The sequence below is a fragment of the Euprymna scolopes genome, chromosome 44 (genome assembly GCF_053919585.1).
Source record: "Euprymna scolopes isolate OS-2025 chromosome 44, ASM5391958v1, whole genome shotgun sequence".
In the NCBI taxonomy this organism is placed as follows: domain Eukaryota; kingdom Metazoa; phylum Mollusca; class Cephalopoda; order Sepiida; family Sepiolidae; genus Euprymna; species Euprymna scolopes.
In genome coordinates this window covers 6,341,438-6,353,274 of record NC_136525.1, presented here as the reverse complement: position 1 = coordinate 6,353,274, position 11,837 = coordinate 6,341,438, and positions in this window count along the sequence as shown.

Sequence of the window (11,837 nt, the reverse complement as noted above, 5' to 3'; positions counted from 1 at the left end):
TTAACACAAGGAATTATAATAATGAAGAACCCTTAATCCGTGGATTTTCAAAGAAGTGCTCTTTTCATCAGAGGATATGCATTGGTAAAAAACATGCATCACTAGAAAAAATGTTTTTTTGATATATGATGATTCCTTGTTTGCATTTAATAGAATTTAATAAATTGCAATATTTATTGATCAATTTTCATGATCTTTTTCTTTCTAGAATATCAAGTTTTTTGATTATCTTGTGAATTTCAAAGTTTAAAGATAATATTTATCTTTGTAATTCCATTATATATATATGTATATATATATATATATATATATATAGTGAATTAGAAATTACTATCTTGCTCTACTTGCATATTCAGAATTTAAAATATCTTTGAACGTTTTATATGAATACATGAAATTTTATATATATATATATATATATATATATATATATATATATATATAAAAGCAGATTCCAATATATCTTTATTTTTCAGTGAAGAAATTCCTCTTTTATGGCCGTTTCTTCATCCATCAAAACAATCAAGGCGTTCAAACATCTCTTGAATTTTCTAGAACAATGATTCAGCAGAAAAAGACCAGAAAAACATAAAAAATACTTCCTCTAGTAAATTCAAGATAGTGTCTATATGAATGAGCAAATGGCCATAAAATATGAAAGTCTGGCACATGTCCAGATCTCCCTTCTTCTGTGAAAAAAAAATCAAAAAAATCTATATGATGTATTCATGACGGAAAGAAAATATTGTATATGAAAAATTAAACAGATTGGTCAAGTAGTTTTATTGTTAAGTTAATTTGAGCTTTTTCTATCCGACCTCCAAGAATGACTTTCTCAAACTATGCAGGTTTGAATTATTTAGAATTATCTCCCTTGTTTTAAACTGTTTTCAAGATGGCATCGCAAGATTGTCACTTATCCTTTAACCATAAAATTTGATTTTCTCATTTAAAAATTACTTGATCAATTTACGTGATTTTTGGAATATGTCTTTCCATCATGGGTATGTACATACAGATTTTTCTTTAGGGGAATTCTGGACAAGTACCGAATATCTTTACTAGAAGATAACATTTTTTAATAAGTGCTCTAGAATTATAAATTAATATCTATTGAGCTTAAACTCAAAGTTTGAACATAAATATATATATATATATATATATATATATGTATTTTTAAAATTTTTATTAAATGTGTACATCTGTTTTATGTTTTTCTTTTTTGGATTTTTCTGTCGTTTTGTTGTAATTTCCAAAAATTGACGAATGGTCAGAAATTTATGGTTGTGGAAAAAAGTGAGTTACCTTGGTGATTAATTCCTGGAGGATTTGAAAATACTTTGGCAGCCACAAATTTCAAGACATTTGTTGATTCTAAGAAAAAAAAAAAAAAAAAAAAGAATTCTCGCAAAGATTGAAAACCATAAAAATAAAATTTTGGTGAGTTGCTTTCTGGCCGATTTCTTTTTTAAAGTGATTATTTAAAAAAAAAAAAAAAAAAAAAAAAAAAAAATTTCATATAGCAGTCATCTGGAATAGGTGATTTTGAAAATAAATTGTAGCTCACATTGTCAATAACATGGTGCAACAATAACTAACGGAAATTTGTTAGTCAGAAGCAAAGTTTAATTTATCAGATGAAATGCTATTTGGGTCTGACTTTTAAACTCTAACAAGATAATTTTATGGTAATCTAAAAAAAAAAAAAAAAAAAAAAAAAAAAAAAAGCGAAACTTTGTTTTTATTTAATCTCTAAAGTGTAGGATTTTAGTTTTATATCTTTGAACAGGTGTGAAGCTAATTGATAAAATTTGGAAACAATTCTAGGAGCTAACCACTTCAATATACCTGAATTTTTAATCTCACATTCCCCAGAGAAATATTTTTAAAATCTAAGCAGAATAGAAAAATGTTTTCTTAAATAGTTTTTTGTTGTTTTGGGACATTGTTTTGGAATATGCTCCAGTGTAAGTGTCTCAAGGTATCACTGTTTTGTTTAGCTCGTAATGGACAACGGAACAGAAGAGCTGAAGTGAGTATATGTGTGTGGGTGAGAGACCTTGTCTGTGTGAATAACGATATCTACCAAACTACTCTGTCAATTTTTTTGTCTACAAACTTGAAACATATATATAATGGGATTGGGACCTGTTGGATAAAACTTGATTTGGTTTTTAGCAGCTAAAGATATTTGCTAAGGGGTCGAAATTGAAAAAAAAAAAATTAGAACTTAACATGTTTAGTCAACTTACACCTGCTATTTCTAAGCATACGTGAATAAATTTTTATATCTTTAACAAAGCTTTTTATGCTTTGCATACGCGTAGGTACTTGGCTCAGACGGTAACGTATTGAACTGGAGAGCTATATGTTTTGGTTTCAATTGTAGCTGATGGCATCCAAGTCAAACTTTCTTTTTTTTTTTTTTTTTTATTTTTGCAATCAGTACTGTATTGAGTACAATAAATATGTAATCTGTATAAATTAAAATATATTTAAGTGTATTTTATTACTAGACAATGCTGGCCAACCTGCTATATATATATATATATATATATATATATATGCACACACTTTTTTTTTTTTTTTTTTTTTTTGAATGCTTCATTTTTATTTAAAGACTTTCTCAAGATGATCTTGAATAAAGACAAAACGTCAACAAATATATAAACAATTTTCATTTTTCCTTTTTAAAATTACATTGGATTTTTAATTTTATAACATATATATAATTAGTACACTGCCTAGCATTGCCTGGTCATAAAATGTTAAATATGATGTTTTAATTCATGCAGATTTTGTATTTATTATTATAGAGCCAATTCGCTAATGATTATTATATTGTACCCTAATTTTGAACCCCTTAGCAGCTATTTTTACCAGCTAAAGACCCATACAAAAAAACAGCGGTTCACAAAAGTGCAATCATTTGATCCGCCTTATGCCACTTCATATCTCGGAGACGCAGTTTGAAAAAAAATTGGAGACGGACTGACATAGTGAGTTTTATATATAAGATCTAATTTTTTAAGGCAAGTAGTTCACAAATGAGTAGTTATACCAAAATAAATTCTTTCTGACTAATTTCCCAACTTTTTAATTTTAAAAATATGTCGCTAAAATTAATGTTTATTCCAAAAATGTCAAAACGTGTGGATACAAGAACGATAACTCTTTATTTGCAGAAGTAAAGGGAGACAATTCCTTTCTTATGACGGTGTTTTTTTTGTTTTTTTTTATTAAATCAAGAGTTATCTTCCCTTGTGTAAAAAAAAAAAAAAATTCATTTTAAATGAATTTAATTCGTAAATTTTTATTTTTTCTATGGTTGCTGGAGAAAGACTTGCATTCACACGGACAGATAAATATGAACTCTGCACTGTTAAAAGTTCAGAAATCAATTTTTTTTTTTTTTTTTTTTCAGTGTCCACTTGCCTTTTTTCTTTTTTTTTTTTTTATTGGACATTGCAAATAAAATTACTGAAAAAATATATATCCAAGCAAATATTACTAAATAGAACAGATACTTTGCTTTAGGATTCTTTTTTTATTCTTTTGATTTTCTGTATAATTTTTTTTTTTTTTATATATCAAAATCGAAAAAAATATTGAAAGTTCCATAACTATTCACTTTCGCCTCATCAACTCCATGAATTCCACCTGAAGATGATTCGTAGTTGAATCAAAAGCGTTTGTGAAACTTTTATCAATATTTTCGATTTTCATATTAAAAAAGATATGGAAAATCGAAAAAAAAAAAAAAATAAAATAAAAAAAATAAGAATCATAAAGCAAAGTATCTCCCCGTTGTATTTAAAAATGTCTGCTTGAATGAAAAAAAAAATGCTACATTATATATATATATATATATATATGATAAAAATGAAAACTTAAATTATTTGTAAGTTGAATGTTTCGTCTATATTTAAAGGATGATTAATTTGAAGAAAGTAAATTAAAAACATGAATGCATAACTCGTAGTGTGTATACAACATGAAAAAGTGAAAAAAATTTTTGTTTTTTTAACAGTCTTTAGAATTGAATTTACTTCTTCAATTGAATCATTCTGAAGAAGTCTTAAATAAAAATGAAACGTTGATGTACTCACAAAGGACTTAGGTTTTTTTTTTTTACTTATATAAATCAGTCACAACTCCAGTTTATCAGTATCTGTCATAAATAGTGAATATTTTTACCTCCTACGCTATGCCGTGTAAGATTCTACTTGTTCCTGCTTTTGATAGTCCCGTACGGTACGCTTCAAAAAAAAAAAGGCCAAATACAATTTTTTAACATCAAAATGTTAATAATAATTAAAAAAAAAAAAAAAAAAAAAAAAAAAAAAAGGCCAAATTCACAAAGTTTGGCTTCAAAAGGGCCAATCTGGTAATCCTGGAGAAGAATGAAAGTGATCTCCCTTTGATGTAGCCTCATTTTCGAATATCATATGATCATTATGATGTGAAAAAAGAACTTGTAATTTGAAAAGCAGGAATTCACTGAAAGAAAGAAATCGGTGAAATGTTACGTTTAAAAAAAAAAAAAAAAAAAAAAAAAAAAAAAAAAAAAAAAAAGACATTCTTCAAAACAGGGCAAAAAATCTGCCAAGAGGTGCTGGACTGAAGGAGTAAATTAAAGATTAATTCTTACAATAAGATTATTTGTATTGAACTATGTAGCACAATATTACTTTCTGAGCATTTATTAGTAATTATTAATCTGTTTCATTTAGGTCAGTTGTGTATTTAAAATACAATGGACAGTATTTTTATAGAAATGTTAAACATATTTGCTGTGAGTTATTAGTTTTTCTGTCCCCCAAAAACTAATTTTTGCACTATTTAGAAAAAAAATCAGCTTTATTAAAACATATTTGTTGATTAAATATTTTTATTCTGTAGAATTTCCATGGGTCATGCTAGTATTGGATATTTTGTGCTAGGAATGAGGTGGGTATGGCTACCACATTTTTTTTTTCCATCCAATTTCTTTTCTACAATTGTGTTCTTAGTTACTCAAACTTCAATTGAAATAAATAAACTATTAAATAAATAAAATAAGAAATTTTTAAAAAGATTTTATTGGGAAGTCACCTTATTTATGAGAAGGTGGAGAGGGGGTTCTGCAACACTAATTATTGGTTTGAAGTATATCCTGTCATTCTGGAGTTACCACTGATTTTATATATATATATATATATATATATATATATATATATATAAAAAATGGAGTTACCACTGATTTTATATATATATATATATATATATATATATATATATATATATATATAAAAATGGCCAAATTACTTTTGCCTTTTTTTTTTTTGTCTTTGTCCAATTATTCCACTATTTTTTCTATTTAAAAAAAAAAAAAAAAAAAAATTTTTTTTTAAAATTGAAAACAATTTTTTTTTTTTTTTTTTTTTTTTTTTTTTCAAATTGAAAACAATTTAAAAAAATTTTTTTTTTTCAAATTGAAAACATTTTTTTTTTTTTTTTTGTAAATCTCATTTCATATTTCAACATTCAGTGTAATATGGAAATTCGTTAAAATTAAACTTTCACATAAATGCAAACTATATTGTCATGAGTTTTAAATTTTTTATTTGTTTCTCTGCTCTATCGTTTTTTTTTTTTTTCATTAGCAGGTGCTCGACTGAGCTTCAATCTATGCCCTTCCTCACTCCCTGCAAAACATTCACAACAAACACTCGTCTAGCTAAGACCTCTCCCAACAATTTACCTTACTCTCTATCAGCGCTTAAAACAAAAATTTCATGAACAAAGTTTCTTTCCTAGAACTGTTCATCTGTAGAACACAACACCACAGCTGCTTCTCAGCTGGCTATAACACTGTCACTTTCAATTCTAATGTAAGTTCTTGTTGAGCCATCCCCTTAAATAATTAAACCCTACTCAAGTTCCACCAATACCGATCATGACGTTGTCTCGCTCATTAGCAATTATCCTTAAGTGACCTTTGGGCTTTGATAAGTGGTCCTAGTTAAACAAAAAGTGTCGAAATAAAGCATTTTGTCGCAAGTGTAAATTAAATGACAATACGAACAGTAAAACAAGTTTTTGAATGTTTATGCGTCTTGATGGAGAAACGGTTATGAAGTTCTGGTCATCTTAAAGAAAACTGAATTTTTAGTAAACGTTTACATTACCCCGGGCAATGCTGGGAAACAGATCTTGCTAGTGTTAAATAAAACTGTTTCTTTTTGACTTTCTGCTTAGTGGAGGCCATACCTGTGTGTACCAAGGAAAAGTCCCTTCTAATTAATATTTACGTAATTCCAGTTCAATTTTAAAAATCTACATTTTAAAAAAAAAAAAAAAAAAAAAGTCTTTACTGTGAAACAAAATTTTTTTTTTTTTTTTTAAAACTTTTATTGCGGACTATCATCCTCATCTTTTAGTTATTGTTTCACAATGTTTCGGCCAACTCATCCTCTAGCCTTTTCCAGGTGGTTAACCACGACTGAATCTCCTAACTGCATTCTCAGCAATTACTACCTTCCATAGTTGTCGTCTTATCCAGAGGCTTAGTTGGCCAAAACGTGGTAAGATTGAAACTGCTATCTTCAGACAATGCTCACTTGGAACCATAGAGATTCAGGGGTGGGGTGCGATCAAGGTTAAATTTTTTAGTTTTCTTCTATTGTCGGGTCTGTACCGAAAGGTATATATTAAATTAATTGGAATGCTTATTGAGATGAGTATTATTTATTAATTTATTTATTGCGAACTATTATCCTCAGTTTTGTACTCTTGCATAATTTGACCCGAATTCTTGTGAATTCCCGTCAAGCATGGATCGGGCGAGATCCGCAATCATCAATGTCAGCCGCGAGCGTTGTTCAAATGTTGAAACGCTAACTCAACTTTTTATTTTATTTATTTAATTTTTAGTAATGTTTAAGGGGGTGGGGGTTAGGGGCGACTTTTTATTTTCTGATTAGTTACTTATTATTTATTTTTTTTTTTAATTGAAGTTTTGGGAGTTTGATTAGCTAAAGAGAAAGCGCTATCTAAATGGAAGCAGATGACATTCGAATTGGAAGAAAGCGACTAAACCAAAAAAAAACAAAAAAAACTGACAAATATATTTTCAAACTCTCCAAATAGAAAAATGACAGGCAAGAAAATAAATCTATACATGTTAGAAAAAGAAATGAAAACATTGATGCAGACAATCTCATATTGTCAGGAGAAGAAATTGCTGTCCTCTAAAAATGAGGTTCAACAATTGTAAACACAAATGTTTATTTAAAAAAGAGATTGTGTGTAAAGGATGGTTTCTCCTGGAGATGTACACATGGACAGTGCCACCAAAAGAACTTGACTAAACAAGTCTTGGGGGAAAAAAAAAAAAAAATATGGTTACAAAAAAGAAAAGAAAACAAAAAAAACTTGTACTTCGACCTAACAATTATACAGTTAAAAAATCTTTTCTTGTGTTACATATAGGGGGTTTCATTGAGAGAGTCTTACTATAAGTGATACTGTTGAAGAAGGAGAAGAGATGTTATTAAAAGGGATGTTGATGTACTCAGAGAGAGAGAAGTTGTAATAGACTTAGAGAGATTGTTCATGTTATTACGATTCCTATATTTTAAAGTGTTCATTCCTTAAACTAAATTACGAGCTTCGAATTTGTCTATTGCTATTTCATTTTCATTTTAAACTAAATTCTCCATTTTTATACTTACATGAAAAGGGGGACAGCCCTTATCATGTAACACTTGGAGAAGAGGGGGGGGAAAAAAAAGAAGAAACTTTGTTGGTAAATATTTTGAAAAAAAAATAAATAAAAAAATACTAAAATGAAATAAATATTTTAATTTTTCAAGGTAGGTTTTTTGTTATTTTTTCATTATTTGCATTTGTATTTTTTCCGTTTTTTTTTTTTTTTTCATTAGTCTGCGTCTGTTACGACGCTCGGCTGACACCGATAATTGCCGGTCTCGCTTGATCCATGCTTGACGGGAATTCATGAAAATTCTGGTCAAATTATGCAAGAGTACCCTCATTTTTAATTGTTGTTAAAAAATTTTTTTTTTTTTCTATTTTAATAAAATACGTTCTGATCAAAATATATTTTAGTCTTTACTTTTTTAGAGGAAGAGATAAATAATGATCTGGCCTCAAATAGGTTAGTTTGCAAATCAATTTTTAAAAGCTGTTTACAATATGCCAGTATTTAAACAAACATGATGATACAGTTATGTGTGTGATTTAGTTTGGATAAAAATAGAAAAGGATGGAGTACTGTTGCCACATCTGGGCAGGAGCTGCTAGAAAGTACTTGTCCTGCCTTGATAGAGTTCAAAATAGACTTCGTAGCCTTGTGAGGGATGTCCTTTTCTCTTCCCTACAACCTCTATCTCACAAAAGAGATGTTGCGAGTTTGTCTCTGCTTTATCGTTATTTTCATGGCAAGTGCTCGGCTGAACTCCATTCTATGCCCCCCCCTTGCCAAACTTTCACAAGAAACACCTGTCTAACAGAAAACACTATCACTAGTTTCCTCCACTCTTTATCTGTGCCTAAACCTAAGCGTAAATTCCATGAGAAAAATTTCTTTCTTAGAACTGCACGCCTATGGAATTGTCTTCTTTTTTTTCTGCTTTCCAGCTGACTACAATATGGTTGTCTTCAAGTCTAACGTAAACAAGCTTTTGATGAGCCGTTCCATATAAGTTAACAAATTTACCGAATTTCCATTACTAACGATTACTGTATTGTCCAATTAACTACTGTACACGCTTTAACCCTTATCCTCGAGTGCGAGTGGCCTCTTGGCCTTGATAAGTGGTGATGCCTATGAAAAAAAAAAATAAATGGAAAAAAATGAATAAAACCATTTCAATTTGAAATCCGATTTTGATTTATCGGAAATCCTGCGTATGTACATTGAGGAAAAGCCCTTCTGAAGTATACTTACGTAATTCCAGTTTCGTTTGAAAACTTTACATAGAAAAAAAAACAAAAACTAATCTTTACTTTGAAATCTTTTTTTTTTTTTTTTTCAGAATGGTTTTAATTTTGATAAAATATTAAAAAAAGCCACTCAAGGATAAGGGTTAATGAATGTAAGGTTGTAGTGTAGTAATCATTTATGGTGTAAATTGGGTAGAATGTGATCATTTATGGGGACGACTCAACAAGAATTTGTTTACATTGGATTTGAAGTTGTATTCAACCAGGACGCAGGCCAATGGAACAGTGTTCAACAGGCGGTCTGTTTTGGGGAAAGAACCTTTATTCATGGAATCTGCGTTTAGATTTAGGCACAGATAGAGAGTGGGGGAAATTGTATATAGTGGTTGTAGCTAGTCGAGTGTTTTTCTTTTGTTTTTTTTAAAGTTTGGCAAGGGGAGACCATTGATTAGAGTTCAGTTAAGCACTTGCCATGAAAATAACGATAGAACAGAGACAGGCTCGCAGTGTTTCTTTTGTGGGGAAAGAGTTTGCGAGCCTGTCTCTGCTCTATTGTTATTTTAATGGCAAGTGCTTAACTGAACTCTAATCTATAGTACCCCCTTTGCCAAACTTTCACAAAAAAAAAACACTTGACTACCTACAACCACTATATATATATATATATAGCAAAGAAAAAAATTGGTATATTTGTTTTGTTAAATCGTTTCATACTTAATAATTACTGTCATCTAGGAATAAGTTTATTGAACTACTATCTGGCAGCCTGGCGTTGCCCGGTTGTACACTAATTTAATTCATTCAAATTGCATATGTATTATTATAATTATTATCATAATCATCCATATATAAATATGTATAAATGAACTCATTTTTCCCCTCTGATTTTGACCATAATAGGATTGAAAATCAAAACATTTCATGCAAATGTAATATGCACAAACTGCAGTACATTATCTGAGGTGTGTTATAGGCCTATCACCTATCCACTTCCTCAATAATCGGGGATTCCTATATTTTTCTGGTGAGCGTTCACGGCCAAAATCGGTTAGACTCAATGGAAGTTATAAAATCTTTTCTCTCTAATAAATTCCTCCTACTCCCGCTACCACTTACACTGTTGCGGATCCGTTCACAAGGGACAGTACGAAGAAACACCGGTTTGGGTTCGTAATTGCTTAAAAAAAAAATGGAATGGCATTTTAATGTTCCTTTTTGTTTTGTAGTTCACTAAAAAAACTCGAAGGGAATTTCGCTTAATTTCGTTTTGTAGTTGATTTAAAAAAAACTGGAATGGACTGGGTTTTCATTTTTCACAACACGTCCGTCATCTTTTTCCTTGATTTATGCTTTGTTTTTTCGATTTCTTTTTTAAAGAAGGTTTACGTTTGTTCGCTTTTTTTTTTTTTTTTTTGCTGCTTTTTTTTTGCAGAAGTTTAACATTATTCTTTACGTTACCCCCCCCCCCCCAAACAACCGGGCAATGCCAGGTACCCCTGCTAGTATTATATATAATCCTCTATTGAAAATTATATATTATGAGAAATAATTTGCCTGGTGGACTAATTTGCAAAAAAAAAAAAAAAAAAAAAAAAAATGATGACAATATCATTCATCAAATTCCATTTGTGTTTGTTTACAGTATCCTGTCAGATGATATTTGGGGCTTGACGATGAATGCCCTGGAAAAGTTGCTTCTGATTAATGTTTACTTTTAAAATATGCAAATGAAGAAATGATTTGTAGCAATTTTAAATGGTACCTCTTTTATCGTAAATTGAACTCATTAATAAGAAAAAAATTAAAATAAAATGGTGAGGTACACACGGGTTTGAGCAGGGGATCATTTGATCTGTAGTCGAATGCTCCACCACTAAACTATATATCCAGATTATAATAAATCTTTTATTTTTTGTTTTTTTTTAAGAAAAAAAATGACTTGCTGAGATTTTATTTCCTTTGGCAGGTGTGACCTAAAATATTCCCCTGTAAAAAAAAAAAAAAAAAAAAAAAAATCCTTTTTTTATTTATAAGAAAGAAAGACTATTTTTAGGATCAGGATTTTTTGATTTTCGACACTTATCAGATGAATTTCTGTACAAAACATATCTAAGAACACTGCCAGACATATAAATTACCTTTGTGTAAAATTTGCAAAAGATAAGTTCAGTTGTTTCGGAACTTACGAGGAAGGAACACACACAAAGTGAGTTTCATAAAATAGATTTTTTTATATATATACATGCATCATTCTTGTCAATATTAACATTAATCAAAGTACTCCTGCACAATTTAACGTCTTCTGTTCCCAGCTGCTGGGGTTGGACACCTTCGTGTCGTATGACAGTTGGTGTTGATGGTCACTCTTCATGTATTATGATCACTGACCAGATGTTCTGTGATGTATTCAGCGTGGAGGTCAGCCTTGATATTGTCCAACCATCGCTTCTTTGGTAAAAAAAAAAAAATTTTTCAAATCATTTTCTTTCCACTGGTATAAAAATCAATTTGCTGCGTCAGGTTGTTAAAAATGCATCAGCCCAGCCAATATAATTGCTAACATCTGCATTTGTCACCGGTACAAGATATATACACACTGACAGCGAAGTAGAACAACACATAGGTTTTTATTTAACACCGACAAATCAGCTTCTGATTATAAATTGTAACTGGTGTTTTGACGTTTCTGAAAGCACGTTGGGTCGGATGTCTGTGCTGAAGAGATATGTCAGGCTTACTTCTCTTTGGGACGATTTAAAGAAACATTGTTTTCCCATTGGTATGTTTAATATTTCCCATTGGTATGTTTAATATTTCCCATTGACTTCTGTTTCAACCTTTTGACTGATACCCTCTCACGTATATATTATTTTATTTATTGGAATTCTTTT